The sequence below is a fragment of the Vigna umbellata genome, chromosome 6 (genome assembly GCF_029865625.1).
Source record: "Vigna umbellata cultivar VRB3 chromosome 6, Vumbellata_1.0, whole genome shotgun sequence".
NCBI lineage: Eukaryota > Viridiplantae > Streptophyta > Magnoliopsida > Fabales > Fabaceae > Vigna > Vigna umbellata.
Genome location: NC_142170.1, coordinates 1,713,316 through 1,726,929, shown reverse-complemented (window position 1 = coordinate 1,726,929; position 13,614 = coordinate 1,713,316).

The following is a 13,614-nucleotide window of genomic DNA, read 5'->3' as shown; positions in this document are numbered from 1 at the left end:
ACAGTTGGAAGAAGTAATTACGAAACTTTCTCAATTACCACAAGAAATACAAAATGTTTCAATGGTTCAATGGTAGCAGTGATAACAGTTGAAAAACTGTTATTTTCATGATTAAAATTGACACTAAAAGCAACCTTTACACTTAGAAATTAGCTTGAAATCATGCTTTTCTTCATATTTTCATAAATAAGAGAGCTGGACAGGTTTATGCCTGATTTCAGTGTTTCTGTGCAGGTTTAAGGTGAATTTAGTGAAAGAAGTGAAGAAGGAGAGAGATGAAATCAGAAAAGACATCAAAAAGTGCAAAAGGAGAAGCCGAAGTCACCGCTCAGCGGTAGTTTACCGCTGAGCGGCACTCAGGAGCTTACGGGAGATCCGCTGAGGGGCAAAATGGCCGCTGAGGGGAAGAAACGTATCACGCATTTATCGCTGAGCGGTACTTTACCGCTGAGCGGCACTTTTATGGGCTTGGACCTAATTTTCTGTAATTTACGAATAATATATAAGCTTTAGGGTTTCCTAGGGTTAGGTATCTCTGGCTGGAACGAAGCAAACACTCTCTCTTGCACCCCTTTGAAGGAGGATCTTGGATGCTGAGGCTCCCTCTTCATCTATTTAGGGTTTTATCTTTCATTCTTTCATTGTAATTCATCTAGGTTCACCATGAATATGGTGAACTAAACTCTGTATGTTTGTTGGGGAATCAATGTAATCTTTTGAAGCTCTCATATATGGAATCTGTTTTTACATCTTTTAATTAAGACCTATGCTTTCTTTCATCATTAGTTAGGGTTTTTCCTCTTTGCTTAATGCTTGCATTGTTTAACTCATTCGATGCATGATTATTGGTTTTGTCGATACGGGCGCGTACGGGGAAGTCTAGATCCGGGGAATTTCTCCCAATATCACATTGGTTGTCGTTAAGCTCCTGCACTTATGAACTAATCATTAGGAATGCTAGCAATTGTATGAACTCGTGATTAGTGAGAAGCCTTCTTGAAAGGTACTTTAGAGAGTGGCATTAACAATGATGATTTGAATGTTGAATTCCTAGAATATATGAGAGTGGATAAGATGAAATTGACCCCCAACAACATATTCATACATATATTTCATTGACAATGTTTATCTTTTGCTTTTTGCCATTGATCAAAACTTCATGCATACATATTTAATTTTTGTCTTTTGCATATAAAATCCAAATATTTCGTCTTTAAGTCTTAGCTAATCATTAAATGATATGATCATAAATGGGTCAAGTAGTGAAGAGTTTCAAAGTGACAAAAACACAAAAAGAGTAGAATAGGTTTCCTTTGGGCGTGTATTTGCCTTTTGATTTCTTTCTCTTAGTTCTTGTGAATAATTGCTTATAAACTCTTCTTTCTCTTTAAGAGTAAGCAATTGTGGACTTTCCATAGCTTGGTCTTAAAAAGAATAGAAGAGAAAGTGAGCATTTTTAGGCTTGTAGGAGTTAGGAAGCATAGCTAGTGTTAGTTTTTGAACTCTAGGAGAGCTAGGAAGCTTATAAACCCTTTTGGAATGAGAGAATTAAGCAATGTGGGGCTCCCATGCACCTAGGGACGTTGCAGCTGCTGGACAGAACTTGGAGCCTTCCAAGTCCCACATCTTTTGAAACTCATCACCAAAGTCATTCCAAAAGCTATATAAGCAACCTAGGGGTTCTTCTTTGTAGACACCTTTGCATTGAATGAAATTTGAGTTGAATTGCAATCTTGCATTCTTCTTTGAGATAGAATTCTGTCTCTAAAGTCCCAAATTTGGGCAGGCCTTATCTTGCTCAAGCAAGTGGCGGTCCTCTTCATGATGCTTATCTTGGAAGCTTGTTCAAGTGGCGCATCTTCATTTCCTAAGTTTCCTTTTCTCTAATCTCTTCCATTTTTAATTTCTCTTCCATTTCTTAAATGTCATTTAGTATATTCTCTCTAGGTATGCACTTCCCCATCAATAAACCACACAACTAAACTAGGCCGTGAGTCCTTTGGGAAGAACGATACTTGGTCTTACCACGTTTATTACTTGAACGATTCGGTCATACTTGCCGATTGAAAAACAAGTTTGTGACATCATATTTTGGTGTTCATAAATTTGTCCATCAAGGAGCAAAAATGGCAAATGCAATTTACTCCATCTGAGAAGACAACAAAACTTGACGAGACGTTCCAAAAATTCTTGAAGACGAATGCATCTTATTGTAAGAATGTGGAAGTTGCATTTGAAAATATGAAGATCCATATTGAGCGAATAGTTGACAAGATGAAAAATGGTAATATCAGAAAGGAGTGTAAAACTTTTGTGACCAGAAGTGGTAAGGTGTTAGAGGAGAGAAAAAAAGAAAGAGAGGAGAAAGAAAATGACAGTGAAAAAGAAACCTATGAGTGGAAAGAAAGAGTTGAGAGAGAGAAAAAGAAAGAAGAAGAAGATGAGAAGAAAGAAAAAAAAGAGAGAGAAGAGAGAGATGAGAGACAAAAAGAAAGAGAGTTTGAAAAACCACTTCCTTATCCAAAGAACTATTCAAGGAAGGAGAAAGAAAAACAGTTGGAAAGATTCATGGAGTTATTTAAGAAGCTGGAGATTACTATACCATTTTCTGAAGCATTGCAATAGATGTCATCATATGCAAAATTTTTGAAGGAACTTCTTACAAAGAAAAACAAATACATTGTGAAGGAAACTATAAAGGTACAGGGTAATTGAAGTGCAATCATACAGAAATTACCACCTAAGTTCAAAGATCCAGGAAGCTTTACTATTCCATGCACCATAGGAGATTTGGAAGTTGGAAGAGCATTGATTGATTTGGGAGCTAGCATAAATTTAATGCCACTATCCATGTGTAAAACAATTGAGGGTTTGGAAATCAAACCTACCAGAATGGCTCTTCAACTGGCAGACAGGTCTCTTAAATATCCATATGGAGTGGTTGAAGACGTTTTAGTGAAGGTTGACAAGTTTGTATTCCCAGTAGATTTTATTGTAATGGAGATGGAAGGAAACAATGATGTACCTCTGATTCTTGGGAGACCTTTTATGAAGACTACTAGAGTCTTAATTGATGTGGAGAATGGTAAGCTTAAATTAAGAGTTCATGATGAAGAAATCACCTTTGATGTATTTAAAGCCATGACATATCCGAATGATGATAAAGCATGTTATCAATTTGACGAACTTAATGAAGTCTGTATGATGCAAGAAAAGATGGTGCGGTATGTTTCTCCATTAGAGAAAACTCTTATTGATGCTCGTGAAGAGTTAGATGAAGAGAAGAGAAATTAATTGAAGAATGTCTGATAGACTTGGAAACATTGATAAAAATTCCAGTGGAGGATACAAAGTTTGAAATAATTAATAAAGAAGAAGAAGTCAAAGCAAAGAAACTAGAATTAAAAAGACTACCAGCACATCTGAAGTATGTTTTTCTTGAAGAAGATGAAAAAAAGCCAGTTATCATCAGTAATTCTTTGTCTCTACAAGAAGAAGAACAATTGATAGAAATTCTGAAAGCTAACAAAGAAGCGATTGGGTGGTCAATATCAGATCTTAAAGGTATTAGCCCAACTTATTGTATGCATAAAATCTTTATGGAAGAGGATTATAGACCGAGTGCTCAACCACAGAGAAGATTAAACCCTGTAATGAAGGAGGTGGTTAGAAAAGAAGTGTTGAAACTTTTAGAAGCTGGTATCATTTATCCAATCTCTGATAGTGAATGGGTGAGTCCAATACAGGTGGTTCTAAAGAAAGGTTGAATGACAGTAATTCATAATGATAAGAATGAACTTATTCCCACTCGGACAGTTACTGGATGGCAAATGTGCATTGATTACAGGAAGCTAAATAAAGCCACTACGAAGGATCATTTTCCTCTTCCTTTCATGGACCAGATGTTAGAAAGATTAGCAGGTCAAGCTTTCTATTGCTTCCTAGATGGATATTCTAGATACAATTAAATTGTGGTAGATCCAAAAGACCAAGAGAAGACAACCTTTACTTGTCCTTTTGGTATTTTTGCCTATAGAAAGATGCCATTTGGATTATGTAATGCTCCAGCTACATTTCAAAGGTGTATGCAGGCGATTTTTGCAGATCTCTTAGAAAAGTGCATTGAAGTCTTCATGGATAATTTTTCAGTCTTTGGAAATTTGTTCCAAAGGTGTTTGGCGAATTTGGATACTGTTCTTAAAAGATGTGTTCAGACAAATCTTGTTCTTAATTGGGAGAAATGTCATTTTATGGTAACGGAAGGAATTGTGCTGGGACACAAAATTTCTGCTAAAGGGATTGAGGTAGATAAAGCCAAAGTAGAAGTCTTTGAGAAACTGCCCCCAGCAACAAATGTAAGAGGGATCAGGAGTTTTCTAGGTCATGTGATAACAGTTGAAAAATTGTTATTTTCATGCTTAAAATTGATACTAAAAGCAACCTTTAACACTTAGAAACTAGCTTGAAATCATACTTTTGGTTATATTTTTAGAAATAAGAGAGCTGGACAGGTTTATGCTTGATTTCAATGTTTTTGTGCAGGTTTTAAGATGAATTTGGTGAAAGAAGTGAAGAAGGATAGAGATGGAATCAGAAAAGACATCAAAAAGTGCAAAAGGAGAAGCCGCAAGTACCGCTCAGCGGCAGTTTACCGCTGAGCGGCACTCAGAAACCCACGTTGGCTCCGCTGAGGGGTGAAAAGGCCGCTGAGGGGAGAAAAACAACTCACGCACTTACCGCTGAGCGGCACTATTTTGGGCTTGGGCCTAATTTTCTGTAATTTTAGAATAGTATATAAGCTTTAGGACGTCCTAGGGTTTGTATCTTTGGTTGAGACGAAGCAAACACTCTCTTTTCCACCCCTTGAAGGAAGATCTTGGATGCTCAGGCTACCTCCTCATCTTTCTAGGGTTCTATCTTTCATTCTTTCATTATTGTTCATCTAGTTTCACCATGAATATGGTGAACTAAACCTTGTATTGTTGTTGGGGAATCAATGTAGTCTTGTGAAACTCTCATATATGGAATTTATTTTAACGTCTTATATTAAGATATATGCTTTCTTTCATCTTTAGCTAGGGTTTTTCCTCTTTGCTTATTGCTTGCTTTGTTTAACTCATTCATTGCCATGATTATTGATTTTGTCGATACGGGAACGTACGGGGAAGTCTAGATCCGGGGAATTTCTCCCAATAGCATATTGGTTGCCTTTAAGCTCCTGCACTTTAAGAACTAATTACTAGGAATGCTAGGAATTATATGAACTCGTAATTAAGGATAGGCCTTCTTGCAAGGTGATTTAGAGAGTGGCATTAGCATTGATGATAAGAATGATGAATTCCTAAAAATATATGAGAGTGGATAAGATGAAATTGATAACCCCAACAACATACTCATCCATCTAATTCATTGAAGTGTTTGTATTCTGTTTTTCTCCATTGATCAAATTCATTCATACATGTTTAATAACTGTCTTTTGCATTTAAAACCTACAATCAATTGTTCACAAGTCTTAAATAATCAACAAATCATATAGCTAACTAGGCCGTGAGTCCTTTGGGAGAACGATACTTGGTCTTACCGAGTTTTATTACTTGATACGATTCGGTCACACTTGCCGAGGGTTAAACAAGTTTTTGGCGCCGTTTTTCGGTGTTCATAAATTTGTCATCACTTTCTTGACTGAGACATCAGATTTAAGGTAAATTAGAAAGTGGCATTAACATTAATGAAGAAAGATGAATTCATAAATACATGAGAGTGGATAGGATAAGTCAGAAACCCCAACAACATAATCATTCCATATTTTACATCAATCACTTTCGCATCTTTCAATCCAATTGATCAACACTTGCATTCATGTTTACTTTTCCGTAATATAAACACAACAATTCATTTACAAGTCTTATTTAATCAAGAAATCACATAACTGTTTAGGCCTTGAGTGTCTTGGGAAATGATACTTGGTCTTACCATTTATTATTACTTGATACGATTTGGTACACTTGACGAAGTTTTAACAAGTTTTTGGAGCCGCTGCCGGAGATCAAAAATTTTGTTTATCAAGTTTCCATCTTTGTCTTATGAACCTCAAGAAAAATTTAAAAAACTCGAGATGGACGAGTGAGGTCATGATATAGATCTATCAGAATTCGACCACAACAAAAATTTTGTTATGGACCAACGATATGTTAATAACTTTTTGACAATAGACTATGTGTCACTATTTTGTTGGTCTGTATATTTGAAATGGACCGATCACGTCTACCACATAAGCGTTTATAAAAAACTCGAATTTAAAAAGTCGACGACGATAAAAGATGAAACGAACTCTTAGAACAAAAGTTTAGCCACATTGAAATAAATTATTTTGAATAATTTAATAATTATAATTAGTTATTAGTATAAATGATTATGATATCAAAAAATACTATGATTAACATTATTACAAAAACAAATTTGACCCCTCTCATGCATTATTTCTTTGCTTTTTAGTATTTTAACAAACTGGTGATGAATATCCAGTCACGTTGTAATTAATGTGGCCATAAATAATCATTAAAAGTTCATTTTCATTTCTTAATTTATAACGCTTGGAATCGATTCTTTATTACTTAGAATCGATTATTTTCACTTAGCAAAATTTAGAGTGGAATTATATGAATATAGAGGGGCACATCAAACTTTTTAACTTCAATCCCTCCAAATCTCACCTTCTTCGCGGGTGATTCAAATGTAGACAATTTCTAGCGGGCGGGACGTCAATTTGTTCTTATATGAATCAAACTAAATTTATTACTTTTTCTCTGAATGATGTTTGAACGTCGAATTCGTCGAGGCTTCAACGTTCATACAAGATGGTGGATGATAACGGTTGAAAATACCGTTATCTGTGATGTAATTTTGATACTAAATGCACCCTTTTCTACTTAGAAACTTGCTCGGAATCATGTTTTTCTGCTAAGTTGTGTGAATAAGAGAGTTGAGGTTTAATTTGATGATTTTAGGACTAATTCCCTTTGTTTTGATAGAAAATGAGTTAATAAGGAAAACAGGGATAAAGTGCTAAGGCGACAGAGCTCAGAAAGGTCAAGAAAAAGCACCAGAAGGAAAGAACCTCGAGGCTTGGGCGCCTTTTTTGGTGGCTTAAGCGCAGGAAGTGTCGCTCACCGCCCGGGCGCCCCTTTTTGGGGTGCTTGAGCGCCGGATGTAGAAGGCTTGGGCGTACTCTGGAAGGCTTAAGCATAGGAAGTGCCACTCACCGCCTGGGCGCCCTTTTTGGGGGCGCTTGAGCGCCAGATGTAGAAGGCTTGGGCGACCTCTACGAGGCTTAAGCGTGGAAGACCACTACTCGCCGCCCAAGCGCCCTTAGTGGGGCGCTTGAGGGCCGATGACTCAGGCTTGGGCTTTGTTTTTGTTCTGCTTCTGTTCTATTTAAAGGACCTAGGCATCCTAGGTTTGGTATCTCTGGCTGGAGCAGCACAACACCACACTCTTCTACTCTCTGAAGGCAGATCTGGAGGCAAAAGGTTTCATCCTCTACTTTTAGGGTTTTACTATCTCATGCTTTTCCATTATTCATCTAGTTTCTTCATGTCTATGGGGAACTAAACTCTATTTGTTGTTGGGGGATGATATAACCTTGTGCACTCTCATGTATTTGAATTGATTCTTAATCTCATATGCTTCTTCATTAACTGTTAGAGTAATTCATCTGTGCTTATTACATGCTTTGTTTAACTCATTCATCGCATAACTTATGAATTGCATGAGTGCCGGGAGGTTCCTTACGATTCAGGTTCTTGTTGAATTCTCGCAGGAGTAAAATTGCTCAAGGATGAGGGTATGAGTCTGATAACAGTTGAAAAACTGTTATTTTCATGCTTAAAATTGATACTAAAAGCAACCTTTATACTTAGAAACTAGCTTGAAATCATGCTTTTCTTCATATTTTCAGAAATAAGAGAGCTGGACAGGTTTATGCTTGATTTTAGTGTTTTTGTGCAGGTTTTAAGGTGAATTTGGTGAAAGAAGTGAAGAAGGAGAGAGATGAAATCAGAAAAGACATCAAAAAGTGCAAAAGGAGAAGCCGCAACTGCCTCTCAGTGGCAGTTTACCGCTGAGCGGCACTCAGGAGTTGACGGGAGCTCCGCTGAGGGGCAAAATGGCCGCTGAGGGAAAGAAACCAACTCACGCACTTACCGCTGAGTGGTACTTTACCGCTGAGCGGCACACTTATGGGCTTGGACCTAGATTTTCTGTAATTTCAGAATAGTATATAAGCTTTAGGACGTCCTAGGGTTTGTATCTTTGGCAGAAACGAAGCAAACACTCTCTCTTCCGCCCCTTTGAAGGAGGATCTTGGATGGTCAGGCTACCTCTTCACCTTTCTAGGGTTTTATCTTTCATTCTTTCATTATTGTTCATCTAGGTTCACCATGAATATGGTGAACTAAACCTTGTATGTTTGTTGGGGAATCAATGTCATCTTTTGAAGATCTCATATATGGAATTTGTGCTTGCATCTTAATCTAAGACTTATGCTTTCTTTCATCATTAGTTAGGGTTTTTCCTCTTTGCTCAATGCTTGCTTTGTTTAACTCATTCAATGCATGATTATTGATTTTGTCGATACGGGAACGTACGGGGAAGTTTAGATCCGGGGAATTTCTCCCAATAGTATATTGGTTGCCTTAAGCTCCTGTGCTAAAAAAACTAATTATTAGGAATGCTAGGAATCGTATGAACTCGTAATTAGGGAGAAGCCTTCTTGAAAGGTAATTTATAGAGTGGCATTAACAATGATGACTTGAATGTTGAATTCCTAAAATATATGAGAGTGGATAAGATGAAATTGACCCCCAACAACATATTCATCAATATATTTCATTGAAAGTGTTTGTATTTTGCTTTAGCCATTGATCACACTCATGCATACATGTTTATTTTCATCTTTTGCATAGTAAAATCCAATTATTTTGTTCTTAAGTCTTAGCTAATCAACAAATCACATAACTAAACTAGGCCGTGAGTCCTTTGGGAGAACGATACTTGGTCTTACCGAGTTTATTACTTGAAACGATTCGGTCATACTTGCCGATTGTTAAACAAGTTTGTGACATCATATTTTGGTGATCATAAATTTGTGCATCAGAGTCTTTGTCGTCTTAAGCTCTTGATCTTCACATTTAATTACTAGGAATGCTAGGAATTGCATGAACTGGTGATTAAGGACAAGCTTCTTCACCAAGGGATCGGGTTTAAGTGATTTAGTGAGTGACGTTGACATTAATGCATAAAGAAGAATTCTTACATACATGAGAAGGAACTTGGTGAAATCTAACCCCAACAACATACTCATCTCATATTAAACAACTTTCGTTATCAATGTGCTTTTTTGCTATTTTATAGACGGGGCCCAATCCCAATTAGTTTAGTGTAGTATTTCTTTTACTTTTATTAAAGCATGTGTAAAAGGTGTTAGGCATGTGCTAGAAAGGAGGGACTTTTAGTCTTATATATAGACATGTCACCACCTCTTGTAAGACACTTTTGAGAATAATGAATTAAACTTTTTGTAGAGAGAACTCCAGAATTTAGTTCCCTTAAAAGTCAAGGCTAGAGAATCCCAAAGGATCTCCTCTAGCCACCTTCCATTCACGCTTCATCTTTCATTTTCCATTTACACTTCAGAATTCTCTTACCTCAACGTAACCATTTGTTTCTCCACTTTGCCTCATCCGCGTGAATTGCTTACGCCATCGCTACGACACGAGCTTATTCCTCGCGAGTTTCCCTCAGTACAACACTACATCTTCATTTCGCGAAGTCTTCATCTACTTCACTCTAGAGAGAGAGCTCTTACACCACGAGTCACATTGTCACCGCAGAACCTCACCTTTCTCGCTGATTAAAAATCACTTCTCCACCGTTCAAATCCGCTTCTGCATCAACCCATATGTTTTCAACCGAACAATCCTCGAATCTATGGATTGTTCATCACTGTTCCTCTTCGACTCCAAAACCTAGTGTTCTTGAGGAAATCTGTTTCTTCTGCTGCTTCCCGGTTCTTCAGCTCGATCAAGTCCAGATTTCACGTCGTCTCCCGATTCAGCTCAAGCCTTCAACTATCATGTGGTATTCAGAGCCTAGGTTAGGCGCGTCTGCTTGAGCTAAGTATCTCGTTTCTCTCTGATCTAAGTTTTACTCTTCGTCGATTCTCAAATTGTCGGTCTCGATCTTTTCTCTATTCTTGAGATTCAATCTGTGCATTTGGTTGTTTTCAAATTTTCCGTGTTGTTGATTATCATTCGTGCAATGTCTTGATTATTTTACTTTGTCTTGTTTATTGTTTGGTTTCTGTACATCAATTGCTGCTTACAGTAGGTTCTGGTTGAGTCAATTTGTGTGTGTCAGGTTTACTTTGAGTCTTTTTGATGGACGAGCGCCCGAGAAGCTGACGACCGAAGCTGTGCGAGCTCGATTCGGACTCCTCGAAGCTTCTCCGACGAGTGAAGACGCAGCGGAAATGGAAAAAAACTCGAAGAAGAACAAAAACAGAAGGTTAAACTCGAATAGAAAACCCTAAAATCATGAACGAACCCTAGAAAAGAGGGAAAACTCAAAATGAACCGATTATTCGGTTCAAACATAAGATTGGAGGAAAACAATCGGTGAAAAGTCTGGATCGAATGTGAAACAAGGTTTTAATCGGTGGAAATCAAAAGAAATGGTGAAGATGAGGTGCAAATATGGAAGGAGATGTATATTCATGAAGAGGAATGAAACTTACGGAGGAAGAGACGTGGATCTGTGAAGATAGAAATGGAGTAAAGGCTTACTGTGATGATGATGCGTTTGAGAGGGAGAAACCCTAGCAGATGAGGTTTCTTCGAAATGGAAAATGAGAGAAATGTGGATGCGAGAGTGGGAAAATGGAAAGTGATGCGTTCGACAGAGAACGCGTGGCTGAAGAGCGCTGATGCAAGGAAGCTGGAGACGTACTGGCAGCTGACGCGTGCCAGATGTGGCAGTGGAGGCTCAGTGTGGAAATGAAAGAGAAGCACCGTGAAGTTTGAAGAAATGGAAGAATGAGAGTGTGCTTGGAAGGTGGCTAGAGGGAGTCTTTGGACTCTCTAGCCTGACTTTCAAGAGAGAATTGTTTCTATTTCAGAAAACTTAATTCTCATTAATCTCAAAAAGTCCTAATACAAAAGAGGAGTTGGGTATTTATAGTAACCCATGCTCCTTAAGAGCTAAGCTAGGAAAAGTAAAAAATACAAAAGAAGGACTACGTCAAGGAGGATTCCATCATGCCCTCCCTCTTAAGAAAAGATTTGTCCTCAAATCTGGCAATCGCCTTATGAAGAAGCTCCACACAATCTTTGGGAGCATGGCCATCTTGGAGTGGCCTTATTCTTTTAGATCTAGTTTTCTTCCTCCTGGATCAAACACGAATCTGCAATACACATCAAATATATCTTCGGTTAATATCAATCCAAGAAAGAATTTTTCTTTAAAAACAAGAGAATAAGAACTTCTAATACTTTGATTAGTAATTTTTAAAAATTTTAGAAGTCCAAATTCAATTTTATCTTGAGTTAATTGTTTTCTTAAAGATAACAATAACTCAAGATTTGAATTGTCATATTTTGAAAATGTTTTCATGACAATTGGTTTGGCTTTCATGACAGTTGGTTTGAAAGAGAAGTCAAAAATTGAAAAGTAATCAATTATTGGAAAAGAAGTTAAGATTTGGAAACCTTCCCTTTTAGGTTCCATAGTCTTTGAAAGAATAGAATTTGTCATCAGTAACAATTTCTCCTTTTCTTTCTTCTCTCTTTCTTGCCTTTCTCTCTTTTCTTCTTTTCTCTCTTCTTCTCTTCTTAATTCCTCTCTTCTTCTCTCTTCTCTTTTCTCTATTTGTTCTCTCTCTCTCTTCTCTTCTTCTTTCCTTTCTTCCTTTTCTTTTCTCTCAATCTCTCTTTCTCTTTTCTTATCCTTGATCTCCTTAAGTCTTGCCCCAAATTCTAATTCTCTACGAAGAAACCCATGATCATTTAAACTCTCAAGAAATAATTTTCCATCATCAATGCAATCCCTAATTACTTCTAGGTTTCTTTTAATGCTTGAAGGCAAAAACTTTCTTCTCATGCAAGCTTTTAAATCATGCGAATCACGTATTGAGAACTTTCTACCTTTCCTAACATGATATTGTCTTTCATCCCACCACTCACTTGCATGCTCTTCTAACTTAGAGAGATATATACTAAGAACATAATATTCACTCTCTTCACAAAACCAAGGATTTATTTTATCAATTTCTTTTTCCCAAGCTAGATATGTTAATGCACCTATGTCTTTACCAAAGAATGGAAGATTCCTAGCTTGTTTAAACATTTCATCAACTTTATCTAACCTAGAAGACCTATATGAACCATAAGACATCTTTGTTTTTAAAAGTTTTCTTAATCTAAAGGGTTCAAAACTTTCACTTAGACAAGTCCCAGGTAAGAGAGGTGAGCTAAAGAGCTGCTTAAGTACCAAGTCTTGCCTTGCCAGAAATGTCTTAGGCTACTAACTAATTACCCCTTAAACTAAAATCACCTTTAGAAACAAAGTACACAACTCAAACAATCACAAACAATTAAGCACAATCAAAAGACTAGACACTCGGACTCTAATGTGATAAGGCTTAGAGTTTAATCCCTTTTAGCCTAAATCACCCCTAAACGTGAAACACAAAATCAAACAAACACAACACTTAAGAATCCAGCGGACTCTAATGACCCCTACGAGAAACACAAATCAAATCACACATTCAATATTAAAGTCTACTCCTATGGTGAGGCTTGTAGCTTTGGCTAACAAGACACACTCACCTGTCTATCTATGCTAAAATTAAAGCAAGTAAAGTTGCCAAGAGTTTGAAAGAGCACCAAGGACTCTTCCAAAGAACTTGGACTTTATAAAAGGCCCTTTTACAAAACAAAAGCTAAAGCCAACAGTGGCTAACACAAGCCAATTAGAAACAAAATTGAAACTAAAAGAAAGCTATAGCCTATCAGCCTATTACACATCAAATGGAACAAAACATTACAAAACATGCATGCTGCCAAGGTCTGGTCCTGGTTTAGCTACAGTCACTTTTGATGCCAAATCCTTGTGCTACAAACACGTACATTGATGTTGTTGTTTTGGGCAGCTTTGGCTCCCTTTTCTAGCTTCTGGATTCTACTCTCTTTGGATCTGATTCACCACTCCTGCAAAACAGTATATAACAACATGTGGATTAGGGAACCTGATGCAAACAAATTACAAGAAGAGATACACAACAATTTAAAATCTTCCCTTCAGTTCAGAAGACAGCTGCTAGCCTGCTCCAGCTACACTTTTGCTCAATTTTGTTGCTTCTTGACAGCTTTTGGAATCAATGCTTTGGAATCTCAATATAAAAGATTCTTCCCCTTTCTCCTAGTCTCGTGCACTTGATGCAGCTATATAAATTTCTTTTTTGCTCTCAAATGACAAACTGCAATCAAATATTCACACTCAATTCAGCAGATGATGTAATTCACAATGAGCAATTTAAATCCAAAACAGTTTAAACATTCA